This window comes from Rhinoraja longicauda, chromosome 12 (assembly GCF_053455715.1).
Source record: "Rhinoraja longicauda isolate Sanriku21f chromosome 12, sRhiLon1.1, whole genome shotgun sequence".
Taxonomy (NCBI): Eukaryota; Metazoa; Chordata; class Chondrichthyes; order Rajiformes; family Arhynchobatidae; genus Rhinoraja; species Rhinoraja longicauda.
Genome location: NC_135964.1, coordinates 9,375,761 through 9,390,678, shown reverse-complemented (window position 1 = coordinate 9,390,678; position 14,918 = coordinate 9,375,761).

The following is a 14,918-nucleotide window of genomic DNA, read 5'->3' as shown; positions in this document are numbered from 1 at the left end:
TAGACACAAAAAAATATATACACACAGTGTATAAAGAGAATCATGAAGAATATTGTGGCCTAAACAGAGTGCTCTTGGCATTTGTATTAATGCACATAATCTCCCTCAATTATATATAAGATAGACACAAAATGCTGGAGTAACTCAGCGGGACAGACAGCATCTCTGGAGAGAAGGAATGGGTGACATTTTCGGGTCGAGACCCTTCCTCAGACTGAAGAAGGTCTCGACCTGAAACATTACCCATTCCTTCTCTCCAGAGATGCTGCCTGTCCCGTTGAGTTACTGCAGCATTTTGTGTCTATCTTCAGTTTAAACCAGCACCTGCATTTCCTTTATATATATACACTGTATATATATACTGTATATATATATATACTCTATACACACACACACACACACACACACACACACACACACACACACACACACACACATACATACACATAAAAACAAACAATTATAGTGGAACAATAGTGTAACAATAACAAAACAGGTTTAAGTTAGTTGTACAATGAATGCAAAGTGTACAACTTAAAAGGTATTATGTTTCGGAAATTAAACTCCCCATGTAAATTCTAAATTAATATTTCACCATATGGATTACTGTGTAAAATACTTCCTAGTTATTACTTTGAGAGATAAACAGATTTTGTGAAAAGCTGCAATTTGTGAGATAGCCAATCAGTCCATGCCCTGATTTTTATTTTCATTTCTTCACTGCTACACAAAGCAGAACAGCCTACTGACGAGTGAGGTCATTCAACTCTGTGGAACAGTGGTACTACTATCTGTGAACATACTAATGCGTATGAAGGTAGATAAATCTCCCGGGCCTGATCAGATATAACCAAGGACACTGTGGCAAGTTAGAGAAGAAATCGCAGGTGCCCTGGGTGAGATTTATGTCATCATTGAATACGGGTGAGATGCTGGAAGACTGGAGGGTAGCAAATGTTTTGTCTCTATTCAAGAAGGGCTGCAGGGAAAAGCCTGGGAAATATAGGCCGGTGAGTCTAACATCTGTGGTTGGAAAGTTACTCGAGAATATGCTGATGGATAAGATACATGCATTTAGATAGACAAGGCCAGGTTAGGGATAGCCTGCAAAGTTTTGTACATGGGAGATCATATTTCACAATTGAGTTTTTTGAAGATTTTACCAAAAAGGGTGATGAGGGCAGAGCTGTAGATGTATGGATTTCAGTCGGGCATTCGACAGGGTTCAGCATGGTAGGCTGCTCTGGGAGGTTAGATCGCATGGTATCTCAGGAGAGATAGCCAACTGGATAGACAATTGGCTTCATGGACAGAAGCAAACAATCGGGTGATGGTAGAAGGTTATTTTTCAGATCGGAGACCTGTGACTAGTGGTGTGGCTGCAGAATTGGTGCTGGGCCCATTGCTGTTTGTGGTTTATATCAACGACTTGGATGAGGAAGTACATGGCATAATTAGAAAGTTTGCAGACGAGACCAAAGTGGGTGTTATTATAGATACCGAAGAGGGTTATCAAAGCTTATAGCAGGATCTTACTCAGATGGGCAATTGGGCAGATGAATGGCTAATGGAGTTTAATGCAGATAAATGTGAGGGGTATTTTGGGAATTCTACCCAGAGCAGGTCTTCACAGTAAACAGCAGGGCTCTGTGGACTGTTGTAGATCAGAGGGATCGAGGAGTGCAGGTACATAGTTCCTTAAAAGTGGCGTCTCAGATAGATAAGGTGGTCAAGAAGGCTTTTGGCACATTGGCCTTCATCTGTCAGGATATTGAGTATTGAAGTTGGGGTGTCAAGTTACAGCTGTACAAGGCACTGGTGAGGCCACAGTTTGAGTATTGTGTTCAGTTTTGGTCACCCTTGCTATGGGAAAGATGTTGTTAAGCTGGAAAGAGTGCAGAGAAGATTTACGAGGATGTTGACAGGACTTGAGGGCCTGAGCTGTAGGGAGAGTTTGGGAAGGCTTGGAGCCTAGGAGGATGAGAAGTGATCTTATGGAGGTGTACAAGATCATAAGGGGAATAGATAGCGGAGATACAAAGAGTGCTTTGCGTACTCACTCCAAAGGTGGTGGGTGTATGGAATGAGCTGCTGGAGGAAGTAGTTGAGGCAGAAACTATAACAACATTGAAAAGACATTTGGAATGGTACATGGATAGGAAAGGTTTAGAAGGATATGGGCCAAACACAGGCAGGTGGGACGAGTATAGACGGGGCAACTTGGTCGGCATGGGGAAGCTGGGCCGAAGGGCCTGTTTCCATGCTTATGACTTTACGAAACTATCTTAAAAATATATTTCATACTGGTGGTATTGTGCTAACAATGGACATTAAAGGCAAATCTTCCTGTGCCTACAATGTCCTGAATAAAATGTAGTGCTAATCTTAATTTGGCTTGAAGTAAAACACTACTTATGAGGAGAACCTATCAGCTGCTTTTTATTTTTATAATCCAACTTAAAAATATTAAAAATCGCAAAATTCGGTGCATTCAGCAATGCATGTTCTGAGATTAATATCCAAATACAGGTACAGTAGCACATTGGAAGAAGTGATGCCTTACAGTGCCAGGGACCTGAGTTCAATCCTAGCTAAGGGGGCTGTCTGTACGGAGTTTGTACGATTCCCCTGTGACTGCTTGCATTTTCTTTGGATGCTTCGGTTTCCTCCCACACTCCAGAGACGTGCAGGTTTGTAGGTTAATTGGCTGCTGTAAATTGTCCCTAGTGTGTGTGGGATAGAACGAGTGTACTCCTGATCGATGGTCGGCACGCACTCAGTGGGCCGAAGGGCCTATTTCCATGTTGTATCTCTAAATTAAACTAAAACGACTATTAAAAAATATTTAATTTCTCTCACAAATCGAGCAGCAAGTAGGCACACAACAGTAATCAATGACTATAATTGTGCATTTAGCTTTCATTCTAGTTACAGTTTTAGTAAAATTAACGCAGTTCATCCCAAATGTAGATGGGTTCATGTAAAACAAATACAAACAGTAATTGCTAAGAAAAAGGTCCGTAATCAGTCTTTAGTGGGCACTTTCCCCTGCAACCGCAGGAGATGCAACACCTGTCCCTTTACCTCCCCCTCAACTCTATCCAAGGACCCAAACAATCTTTCCAGGTGAGACAGAGGTTCACCTGCACCTCCTCCAACCTCATCTATTGCATCCGCTGCTCTAGATGTCAACTTCTTTACATCGGCGAAACCAAACGCAGGCTCGGCGATCGTTTCGCTCAACACCTTCGCTCAATCCGCCTTAACCAACCTGATCTCCCGGTGGCTGAGCACTTCAACTCCCCCTCCCACTCCCAGTCTGACCTTTCTGTCATGGGCCTCCTTCAGTGCCATTGTGAGGCCCACCGGAAATTGGAGGAACAGCACCTCATATTTCGCTTGGGCAGCTTGCAGCCCAGCAGTATGAACATTGACTTCTCCAACTTTAGATAGTTCCTCTGTCCCTCTCTTCCCCTCCCCCTTCCCGGATCTCCCTCTATCTTCCTGTCTCCACCTATATCATTCCTTTGTCCCGCCCCCTTGACATCAGTCTGAAGAAGGGTCTCGACCCGAAACGTCACCCATTCCTTCTCTCCTGAGATGCTGCCTGACCTGCTGAGTTACTCCAGCATTTTGTCAATAAATACCTTCAATTTGTACCAGCATCTGCAGTTATTTTCTTACACTACATTGATGGTGGATGTAACTTAAGAGAATTTATTGCTAATTTTAATCCGCTTTTCAAAAAACATTTCAAGAAACATTGTTGACAATGCTCAGAGGCAATGCTCAGCATTTTCCCATTGCAGCTCCTGGTAATACAGATGTTATCCACAGCTGCCCTTAAAGGACAACGGAAGCTCTGATCCGACTTCCCTAATTCTTTCAGAGTTTGTGAAAGACAAATGTTCCAACCCAACAGCACCAGCGTTGGAGCTACTGCCTTCCAGCACCAGAGACCCGGGTTCGATCCTGACTAAGGGTGCTGTCTGTACGGAGTCTGTACGTTCTCCCCGTGACACGCGTGGGTTTTCTCCGAGATCTTCCGTTCCCTCCCACACTCTAAAGACGTACAGGTTTATAGGTTAATTGGCTTGGTATAAATGTAAATTGACCCTAGTGTGTGTAGGAATAGTATTAATGTGCGGGGATCGCTGGTCGGTGTGGGCCGAAGGGCTGTATCTCCAAACTAAACTAACCAAAGTATTTCAACTTGGAAAGAGTTGTCTAGAATATTTCAGAAAATGTTTCTTTGTACTCCAGCCAATCTATAATTCAAGAGTTAAACAGGAATAACAAAAACTGACAATAGTCCAAAAAGAGAATCCACCACCACCTTTGCAAGACAACTGGATATGCTCTTGGGAAAACTAATTCGAACAAATTCCTTTATCTGCTGTCTCTCCTCGGATCTTTCCAAAAATAGCAAAGAAAGTGCCCAACAGGAAGTGATTTTGAAGGGGGCCAAGGGCTTGGATGGGGTGGAATTTGTGAAATGTGTTCAGAAAGGTTTCCTCTGGCAGTATGTAGAGGGCTCCACATGAGGGATGGCAACGCCAGATCTACTCTTAGGAAATTGGGAAGGGCTGGTGGGCTAGCCTTTTGGGACCAGATGACACTGAGCTTTTAGCTTTAAGATAATTATGGATGAGCACATGAGTTAATATTCTGAATTAGGACAGGGCTAACTTTCGTGGTAGGAAGAATGCAAATAAAACCGAAGATCGACACAAAATGCTGGAGTAACTCAGCGGGACAGGCAGCATCTCTGGAGAGAAGGAAAGGGTGACGTTTCGGGTCAAGACCCTTCTTCAGAACGCGAGTCAGGGGAGAGGGAGACACAGAGATATGGAAGGGTAAGATGTGGAAACAACAGATCAAAGGGGACGATGATTAGGGAATGTAGAATGGTTCATTGTTGGCTATGGGGAAGGTGACAGTAAAATTTAATCAGGAGGGCAATGGAACTAGTCAGAGATTAGTCAGGTTAGTCGTTTTCATAACTTAACCTTCCATATCTTAGACTCCCTGTCCCCTGACTCTCAGCCTGAAGAAGGGTCTCAACCCGAAACGTCACTCATTCCTTCTCCCCAGAGATGCTGCCTGTCCCGCTGGGTTACTCCAGCATTTTGTGTCTACCTTCTGACTTTCATGGTATTAGACAGGAACTTGCTCAAGTGGAATGGTTGTTTGCCAGCGAAAGAAAGTCCAGAAAATGGGATGTTCTTAAAAGTGTGGTGACAAGCGGCCAGGGCAGGCATGTTCCCGTTAGAGTGAAGGGCAACGCAGGTGGGAGTAAGGAAGCTTGGATGAGGACAGACATTGAGGTTCTGGCCAGGAAAAAGAAGGAGCCATGAGACTGCATACTTAAGAAGGAAATCAGAAGGGCAAATAGGGGGCAGGAGATAGCTCTGGCAGATAATATTAAGGGAAATCCAAAAAGATTTTATCAGAGCATTAAGGGTAAGAGAGTGACTAGAGAGAGAATACGACCCCTCCTTAGAAATCAAAGCGGTCAACTCTATGTGCAGCCAAAGAAGATGGGGGATGGTCCTTAATGAGTATTTCTCCTCTGTGTTACTGTTGAGAAAGATGTGAAGACTGGGGAACTAGGGAACAGTTAATAGAAGTGTCTCGAGGACAGTCAGTATTACAGTGGAGGAGGTTCTGAACGTTTTGAGGCATATAGTGGATAAATCTTCGGGGCCAGATCAGATATATCCAAAGACACAGTGGGATTGAAGCTCGAGAACATAATAGCAGGCACCCTGGCAGTGATACACAAATCATCATCAGATATGGGTGAGGTGTCAGAGCACTGGAGGGTGGCTAATGTTGTGCCTCTATTTAAGAGGTGTTGCAAGGAAAAGCCTGGGTACTATAGACCAGTGAGCCTAACATCTGTGGTTGGCAAGTTTCTGGAGAGGATTTTGATATAAGATATACGTGCATTTGGATAGACAGGGGCTGATTAAAGGGATAGTCAGCATGGTTTATAACGAGGCCTTTCTGGAAGGTTAGATCGCACGGCATCCAGGGAGACCGAGCCGATTTGATTGAGGATTGGCTTCATGGAAGGAAGCAGAGGGTGATGGTGGAGGGTTGTTTTTCGGACTGGAGGCCTGCGACCAGTGGCGTGCCTCAGGGTTCGGTGCTGGGCCATTTGCTGTTTGTGGTTTATTTCAACGGTTTTGATTAGAATGTACAAGGCATGCTTAGCAAGTTTGCAGATGACACAAAAGTGGATGGCTTCAGAGATATCAAAGATGGCTATCAAAAATTGCAGCCAGATCTTGATCAGTTGGGCAGCTGGGCTGGTTAACGTAGTTTAATACCGGTAAGTGCGAGGTGTTGCATTTTGGGAAGTCAAACCAGGACTGGACCTTTGCAGTAAAAGGCAGGGCTCAGGGGAGTATTGTAGAGCAGAGAGATCTAGGAGTACATGTACATAGTTCCTTCAAAGTGGTGTCACGTGTAGATAGGGTGGACTAGCAGGATTTCAGCACTTTGGCCTTCATCAGTCAAAGTAATGAGTACAGAAGTTAGGAGGTCTTGTATAAGATAGGGCGGCACGGTGGCACAGCGGTAGAGTTGCTGCCTTACAGCGCTTGCTGCGCCAGAGACCCGGGTTCGAACCCGACTACATGTGCTGTCTGTACGGAGTTTGTACGTTCTCCCCGTGACCTGCGTGGGTTTTCTCCGAGATCTTCGGTTTCCTCCCACACTCCAAAGACGTACAGGTTTGTAGGTTAATTGGCTTGGGTTTGTATACTCAGCATAAGTGTAAATTGTCCCTATTGTGTGTAGGATAGTGTGCGTGTGCGGGGATCGCTGGTCGGCGCGGACTCAGTGGGCTGAAGGGCCTGTTTCCGTGCTGTATATCTTAAACTAAACTAAACTAGTTATGGTGAAAGATGTTAATCTGGAAAGGGTGCAGAGAACATTTACGAGGATGTTGCCAGGACTCAAGGGGCTAAGCTATAGAGAGAGGTTGAGCAGGCTAGGACTTTTATTTGGAGCTCAGGAGGATGAGGAGTATAAAAGATCATGAGAGCAATAAACAGGGTTTTGCCCAGAGTCGGGGAATCAAGAACCAGAGGACATGGGTTTAAGGTAAGGGGAGAAACGTTTAATTGGAACCTGAGGAGCAACTTTTTTTACACAAAAGATGAAGGGTATATGGAACGAGCTGCCAGAGGTGGCCATTGATGCAGATACTACCACGGATTTTAAAAGACATTTGGACAGGTGCATAGATAGGAAAGGTTTAGATGGGATACGGACCAAACGCAGGCAGGTGGGACTAGCGTAGATGGGGCATGTTGGTCGGCGTGGGCAAGTTGGGTGGTACGCCCATTTTCCCTGCTGTGTGACTCTGTGACTCGATGACTGAAATGAAAATATTTTGAAAGCGAATTTATTCAAAAGCCATCTCAACTGGAAAACAAAATCAATGCATGTTAAAGCCAAAAACCAGCCTTCCTGTTTACAGTTACAGGTCATGAAGCCTGCAGTTGAATTTGGTTAGTGGTCATTCATGGATAAAGTGCACCAGCGTTTGTTCTGCACTGAGACTGCATTATCCTCAAACCTCCACAGACCTTGAACAATTCATTGGCAGCTCAGAGTACAAATACAAGGGGCTATCAATCGCTTACCACCTGAAAAGACACACTAAACATGCGCAAATCATGAGAGGAATAGATCGGGTTGATGCAGAGTCTCTTGCCCAGGGTAGGCGAATCGAGGACCAGAGGACATAGGTTTAAGGTGAGGGGGAAAAGATTTAATAGGAATCTGAGGGGTAACTTTTTCACACAAAGGGTGGTGGGTATATGGAACGATCTGCAAGAGGAGGTTGTTGAGGTGAAGAAATATGGTGATGATCCTTTCCATGCAAAGAGTATTAGAGTTACAGCGCAGAAACAGGCCCTGTGGCCCACCGAATCCGCACCAACCAGCGATCCCTGCACACTATCCTACACACACTGGGGACAATTTACTTTTATACCAAGCCAATTAACTGACAAACCTATACGTCTTTGGAGTGTGGGAGGAAACCGAAGGTCTCGGAGAAAGCCCATGCGGTCACGGAGAGAATGTACAAACTCCGTACAGACAGCGCCCAGATCTGTAAATGGGAGATAGAGAAACAGATATGTAGACAGATATGTCAAAGCAAAAGGTTGTCTTAGTGAGTAACTTTAACTTCCCCAACATTGACTGGGAATCGCACAGTGCCAAAGGCTTAGATGGGGCAGAATGGATGAGGTATATCCAAAAATGTTTCTTGAAACAATGTGTGGATAGTTCAACCCAACAAGGGAACATTCTGAACCTTGTGTTGGGAAATGAGCACAGCCAGGCGACTGGTATTTCAGTGGAATTTCAGTGTTTTGGGGAGAGTGATCATAACTCCATATGTTTTATGGTTTTAATGTTTTATGTTTTATGGTTATATTTGGTCAAAAAGCAAAAAAGAAGTGTATGCAATATTTAAGAAGATGTAAGCCTTTGAGGAATATCAAGAAGGAAGGAAAAAAAAAGGATTCTCAACTGGCTTAATGCCAGGAGACAGAGGATGGTGGTGGAAGGGCAATATTCAGGCTGAAGCTCTGTGACCGGTGGAGTTCGCAGGGATCTGTGCTGAGACCTTTGCTGTTTGTAATATATATAAATGACTTGGGTGTAAACGTGGATGGGCTGGTTAGTAAGTTCTGCAGATGTCACCAAGATTGCTGGGGTTCATGGACTGTGAGGAAGGCTGTCGAGATATACAGCGGGATATAGATCAGCTACAGAAATGAGTGGAGAATTGGCAGAAGGAGTTTAATACAAGCGAGTGGATTAATGGAGGGAGGGAGAACAAAGGATAATGGGGACCTGGTGTGGGGGGGGGGGACTTCTGTGTGTGTGGGGGGGGGGGGAATAAAGGAGGAGCCAGCGTACTTTGTAACTTTGTCAGCGCCGTTTATGTGGCCACTATTTGTATACCTTGGGTATGCAAGCAAAGATTTTCACCGTGCCTGGTCACGTGTGAATAATGACAATAAAGTATTCCATTCCATAGTGCAAAGCATTTATAATGTTATTAAATTAGTTTATGTATTTGAATAGCAGAAATATTAATAAATGTTGGATAATGACTCCCAGTTTTGACCGGCGAGGACCCGCCTCTTGTCAGAAGTTAGGTGATGGTCCGTGCCCACAGCCTCACCCCCGTGCCACCAGAGGGTTCACCCTGTTGTCCGATCCCACGAGAAGGACAGTGCGCTCCCCTGGCAGTCCCCATGCAGTCAGGGCGCGTGCAGGGCAGTCGCTAAACGCTGCAGTAACTCAGCGGGACAGGCAGCGTCTCTGGAGAGAAGGAATGGGTGACATTTGCGGTTCTACTCAGCTGCTTTTCAGAATTCTGAAATTACTCACGATTACTGTGCACCAGGGCAGAGATGCAAGGACGATGCTGAGTGATGTGGTTTAAGCACGCAAATTAGCACGCAGGTGCATGATGTGGCCTCATGGGAATCCAGGAAGGATCACCATTTTATCTCATAGTTGCTCGCACGATCAAATTCCCCTTCCTAAATGTTTTAATCATTTAGGCCAAACGCATATTGGAAGAACTGCATCTCATATTTCGCTTGGGCAGCTTATGAATATTGGTTTCTCTAACTTCAAGTAACCCTTCCATCCCCTCTATTTCCATCTCTCTGCCACCCAAGTCGTACCAGCATTGAAATCATCTTGTTGAGTCTCATTGTCTGTAACTCGTTTTTCACCTAGCCCACAGCCTGTTTCCTTTATCATCGTTACTTTTTTTGCAGAACTTTCATTCATTTGTTCGACATCTCTCTACATCACCGTCTGTTTCTCTCGTTTCCCTTTCCCCTGAAGAAGTCTGAAGGGTCTCGACCTGAAACATCACCTATTCCTTCTCCCCAGAGATGCTGTCTGACCCGCTGAGTTACTCCAGCTTTTTGTGTCTACCTTCGGTGTTAATTGTTTGTTCAGAGGAATGCTGAAGAACAAAAACAAAACCTGAAGCTTCAAACTGAATTTACACTGAACTGTGCATCCACAATAAAACTCTTCCTAATGTAGATGAGGTTATTATAAGTCAGATGGAGTTCCTCTTGTCTGTGTCCTACTGATGCCTGACCCACTGAGTTACTCCAGCATTTTGTGTCCTCACTGATGCCTCTGTCTAATCACACTTATTCATTTGTTTTTCTGTTAAGAACAAATTTTGTAGATGTCAAAGGTGAAAATTACCAAAACCTAATCTACAAATAAAATACAAAATCAAAATGGGAAATGAAGTAGGACAGCAATCCACCACATTTTGTAGTGAAAAAAATGTGCAATTTTTTTTTTGTGTGAGAAGGGACTGCAGATGCTGGTTGAAACCGGAGATAGACACAAAAAGCTGGAGAAACTCAGCAGGTCAGACAGCATCTCTGGGGAGAAGGAATAGGTGACGTTTCGGGTCGAGACCCTTCTTCAGACATGTTCATGTAGTTATTTGTGGAGTAGACTTGATGGGCTGAATGGCCTAATTCTATACCTGTCACTTATGATCTTATGACTAATAATGCCGATCTATTTTGATCTACCTGAAATGGATGTGGTGTTTTAGTGCGGATCTGGGTGGAAGCTATCATATCATATCATATATATACAGCCGGAAACAGGCCTTTTCGGCCCTCCAAGTCCGTGCCGCCCAGCGATCCCCGTACATTAACACTATCCTACACCCACTAGGGACAATTTTTACATTTACCTAGCCAATTAACCTACATACCTGTACGTCTTTGGACTGTGGGAGGAAACCGAAGATCTCGGAGAAAACCCACGCAGGTCACGGGGAGAACGTACAAACTCCTTACAGTGCAGCACCCGTAGTCAGGATCGAACCTGAGTCTCCGGCGCTGCATTCGCTGTAAAGCAGCAACTCTACCGCTGCGCTACCGTGCCGCCCATGTTGTGTGTTGTGTGTTGTCGACGAAACTGTACTCATGGTGTGGCAATGTCGAAACTCCAATCCTGTGTACGTGACCAGAGGGGTTCAATACCACCATGGAGTGTTTAGTTATTTATTTACCTAAGCATCTACTTACGCATTTATTTTGTTCTGGATCTGGACATCCTGGGTGAGGCCAGCATTTATTGCCAATCCCAAGTTGCCCTTGAGAAGGTGATTTAGATTTTTAGATTTAGATTTAGAGATACAGCGCAGAAACAGGCCCTTCGGCCCACCGGGTCCGCGCCGCCCAGCGAACCCCGCACATTAACACTATCCTACACACACTAGGGACAATTTTTACATTTGCACAGCCAATTAACCTAGAAACCTGTACGTCTTTGGAGTGTGGGAGGAAACCGAAGATCTCGGAGAAAACCCATTCAGGTCATGGGGAGAACGTACAAACCCCGTACAGATGGCGCCCGTAGTCAGGATCGAACCTGAGTCTCCGGTGCTGCATTCGCTGTAAGGCAGCAACTCTACCGCTGCGCCACCGTGCAACTCCAAAATCAAAGGCTTGGAGAACATTTATTTCAGTACACAATTGTGTCAGAGATAGACGTCATTGCATCATTAAAGTGAAACGTTTCTAGTTGAGGCAGAGGAACATGTACTGCATTGGGAGCAGAGTGGGTATAGTTTAGGGATTCTCAGTTCAGTAGTTGTGTTAGTCTGTTCGCAAAGGCTTACCTTTGATTGGCGTGAGCTGGTGAGGCAGGGTTGTGATGTCTGGATTACAAGAATCGTAAGGAGCTTCACAAAGCTCACTTTTGATCCTAGTGTTTTGGAGTCTGCAATTACCACATACGTTTCATTTTTTGATGAAGCTTTGCCATATATGCAGAAATTTTTATCACTAAAAAACACAGCTATCATTTGAGTATAGCTCAGTGGTAGAGTTGCTGCCTTGCAGCTCCAGAGGACGGAGGTTCAATCCTGACAATGGGTGTTCTCGTGTGGAGTTTGTACATTCTCCCTGTGACTGCGTGGGTTTTCTCCGGGTGCACCCAGAGTGTAAATTGCCACTAGTGTGTAGGATAGAACCCGTTTCCATGCTGCAACTCTCAACTCAACTAAACAGGAACACTAGTGTGCTCAGTTTTAGCTTAGATTTTTTTTTAGAGATACAGCGCGGAAACAGGCACTTCGGCCCACCGGGTCCGCGCCGCCCAGCGATCCCCGCACATTAACACTATCCTACACACACTAGGGACAATTTTTACATTTGCCCAGCCAATTAACCTACATACCTGTACGTCTTTGGAGTGTGGGAGGAAACCGAAGATCTCGGAGAAAACCCACGCAGGTAACGGGGAGAACGTACAAACTCCGTACATACGGCGCCCGTAGTCAGGATCGAACCTGAGTCTCCAGCGCTGCATTAGCTGTAAGGCAGCAACTCTTCAACACTAAAGGTGGGTGAAGTCATTTAGCAGCTCCTGGAACTCAAAGCTCACGCCATGCATTGTGTGGGAAGGAACTGCAGATGCTGGTTTAAACCGAAGACAGGCACAAAAAAGCTGGAGCAACTCAGCGGGACAGACAGCATCCCTGGAGAGAAGGAATGGGTGACGTTACGGGTGGAGATCCTTCTTCAGACTGAGAGTCGGGAAATGTTCCCTTTCCCCTGACTCTCAGTCTGAAGAAGGGTCTCGACCCGAAACATCACCTACTCCTTTTCTCCAGAGATGCTGCCTGACCCGCTGCGTTATTCGCGTTATAGATTCCTGGGAACTATTCCGTAGCAATTCAAGGTGCAGAGTTTGCAGCTGATGCAAGTCCAGGGCAAAAAAATCTGAAAGAGGGAGCGTTACATTTTCAAAAGGAGTTATTGAAGAGTCAATGAATCAATTGTGGAGCCGCAAGTACCCACCTGTATTTAGCCATGGTGAGGTGTGTATTGATTAATTTTCCTTCTTCATGCTGTTATACTGCACACGTCAGCTTCTCAATCTCACCCAGCACATAGAGGATTGCTTTCAGGAAGGTGTTATCACAGGCACTGTTTTTGTAGACCTTTCAGCCGCTTATGATACAGTAAACTATCGCCAACTGTTACACACAGTACTTCATTTTACACACAACTTGCATCTAACCAACCTGGTGAAGACTCTGATCGAAAACAGATGCTTCTTTGTCGAGCTGTCAGGAAAGAAAAGTCGCTGGCACAGGCTGAAATACGGCCTCCCTCAAGGACGTGTCCTGGCACCCACCTTGTTCAATATCTACGTTAACTACCAGCCTATCCATCCCAACACCAGGAGTTTCATTTATGTAGATGACCTTGGCGGAGAGTTCACTGCTGTTGTGGTGACCCTCTTTGTGGCGGCATTGTTGTTGTCGCTGCGGCCAATGTGGTAGTCTTTTTTATTCTCTGTCTGTTTTTGAGTTGTGTTCGATGTGTGGGGGGGGAAGGGGGATAACTTGCAGGTCATCTCTTCCCTAACGGAGGGGTGATCTCTTTGGGACGCACCTCCGTTCGCGCTGCGGCTTAACACCGGCCTGGCACCAGGAGCGGGCGGCCTCCAGCAGATCCGGCAGAGCTGAGGCCCCGGTTCACAGAGTCTGCGGACTTACTCACCATCGGAGGCTTCCTTCGCGGGCCGCGGGCCCTGTGGACTGGGACACCGGAGTTTGCAGAACCTGTGGGCTTGCTCACCATTGGAGGCTTCGGCCGCGGGCCGCGGGCCTTGTGGACTGGGACACCGGAGTTTGCAGAGCCTGCGGGCCTACTCACCATCGGAGGCTTCGGCCGTGGGCCGCGGGCCCTGTGGACGTCAGGAGTCGCGGATCCCTGGTTGGCGACCGGCTCGGGAGCTCCAGCAACAGCCACAGCGACAGCAACATCTTCCGCCCCGAATCGCGGGGTTTGGGTCGACCTGTCGGCCAGACATTCCATCGTCCGGCCCGACTCAAAATCTTCCGCGGGATTTTACACCGCCCGGCGGGGGCTTCGGTGTCGGGAGCCTCGGCCGTCTCGGCATAGCAGTTTACTGCCTACCGCGGGAGAAGAGAAGGGGCAAGGAAGGATGAAACCGTTCGGCCTTCCATCACAGTGAGGAGGATTGGAGGGACTCACTGTGATGGATGTTTTGTGTTGGACTTGTGAATTGTGTTTGTTGCTTTATTGCTTTTTTTGATGTTGGACTGCATGGTGGTGAATTTGAATTGCCCCTCGGGGACAAATAAAGTCCTTATGACTATGACTATGACTAGTGTATTACAACCCAAAGTGCTGACTTCCTTGAGGCAGAAGTGTGTGAGGCTTTAGTCAACCTGCCCTCACACTACAAAGAGAATCACCTGAGATTCTCCATCTAAACCCCAAGTCTGCGCCTTCCAGTTGAAGAACAAGTATGCAAATCGAAGGTTGCAGATCACATGGAATGGAGTCAGGTTGGAGCACTGTGATAGTCCAGTCTATCTCAGTGTGACTCTTGATGGATCTCTGACCTACAAAGCACATATCACCAAGCTTAAAGGAAGAGTCAGTTCCAGAAATGCTCTTCTTAGCAAGCTGAGTACCTCAAAATGGGGAGCAAATTCCGAAACCATTTGATCTGCAGCTCTGGATCTCTGCTTCTCCACTGCTGAGTATGCCTGCGCAGTATGGGAGCGCTCAGCTCATGCAGGGAAGATTGATCCTGTGCTAAACACAAGCTGTCGCCGCATCAGTGGATGCATGAAACCTACCAAGACTGACAACATCTACCTACTCTCTGGCATTGCACCTCTTGGAATCAGAAGAGCTGTAGCCAGTCATAAAGAACGCCTCAGACAATCAGTGGATGAAAGACGCCCCCTACATGACCACCCTTTGCTACCTCAGCGTTTGAAATCACGCGGAAGTTTCCTCTCTTCTGTCCATCCCCTGGACTGCAGCGCATCGTCCAGA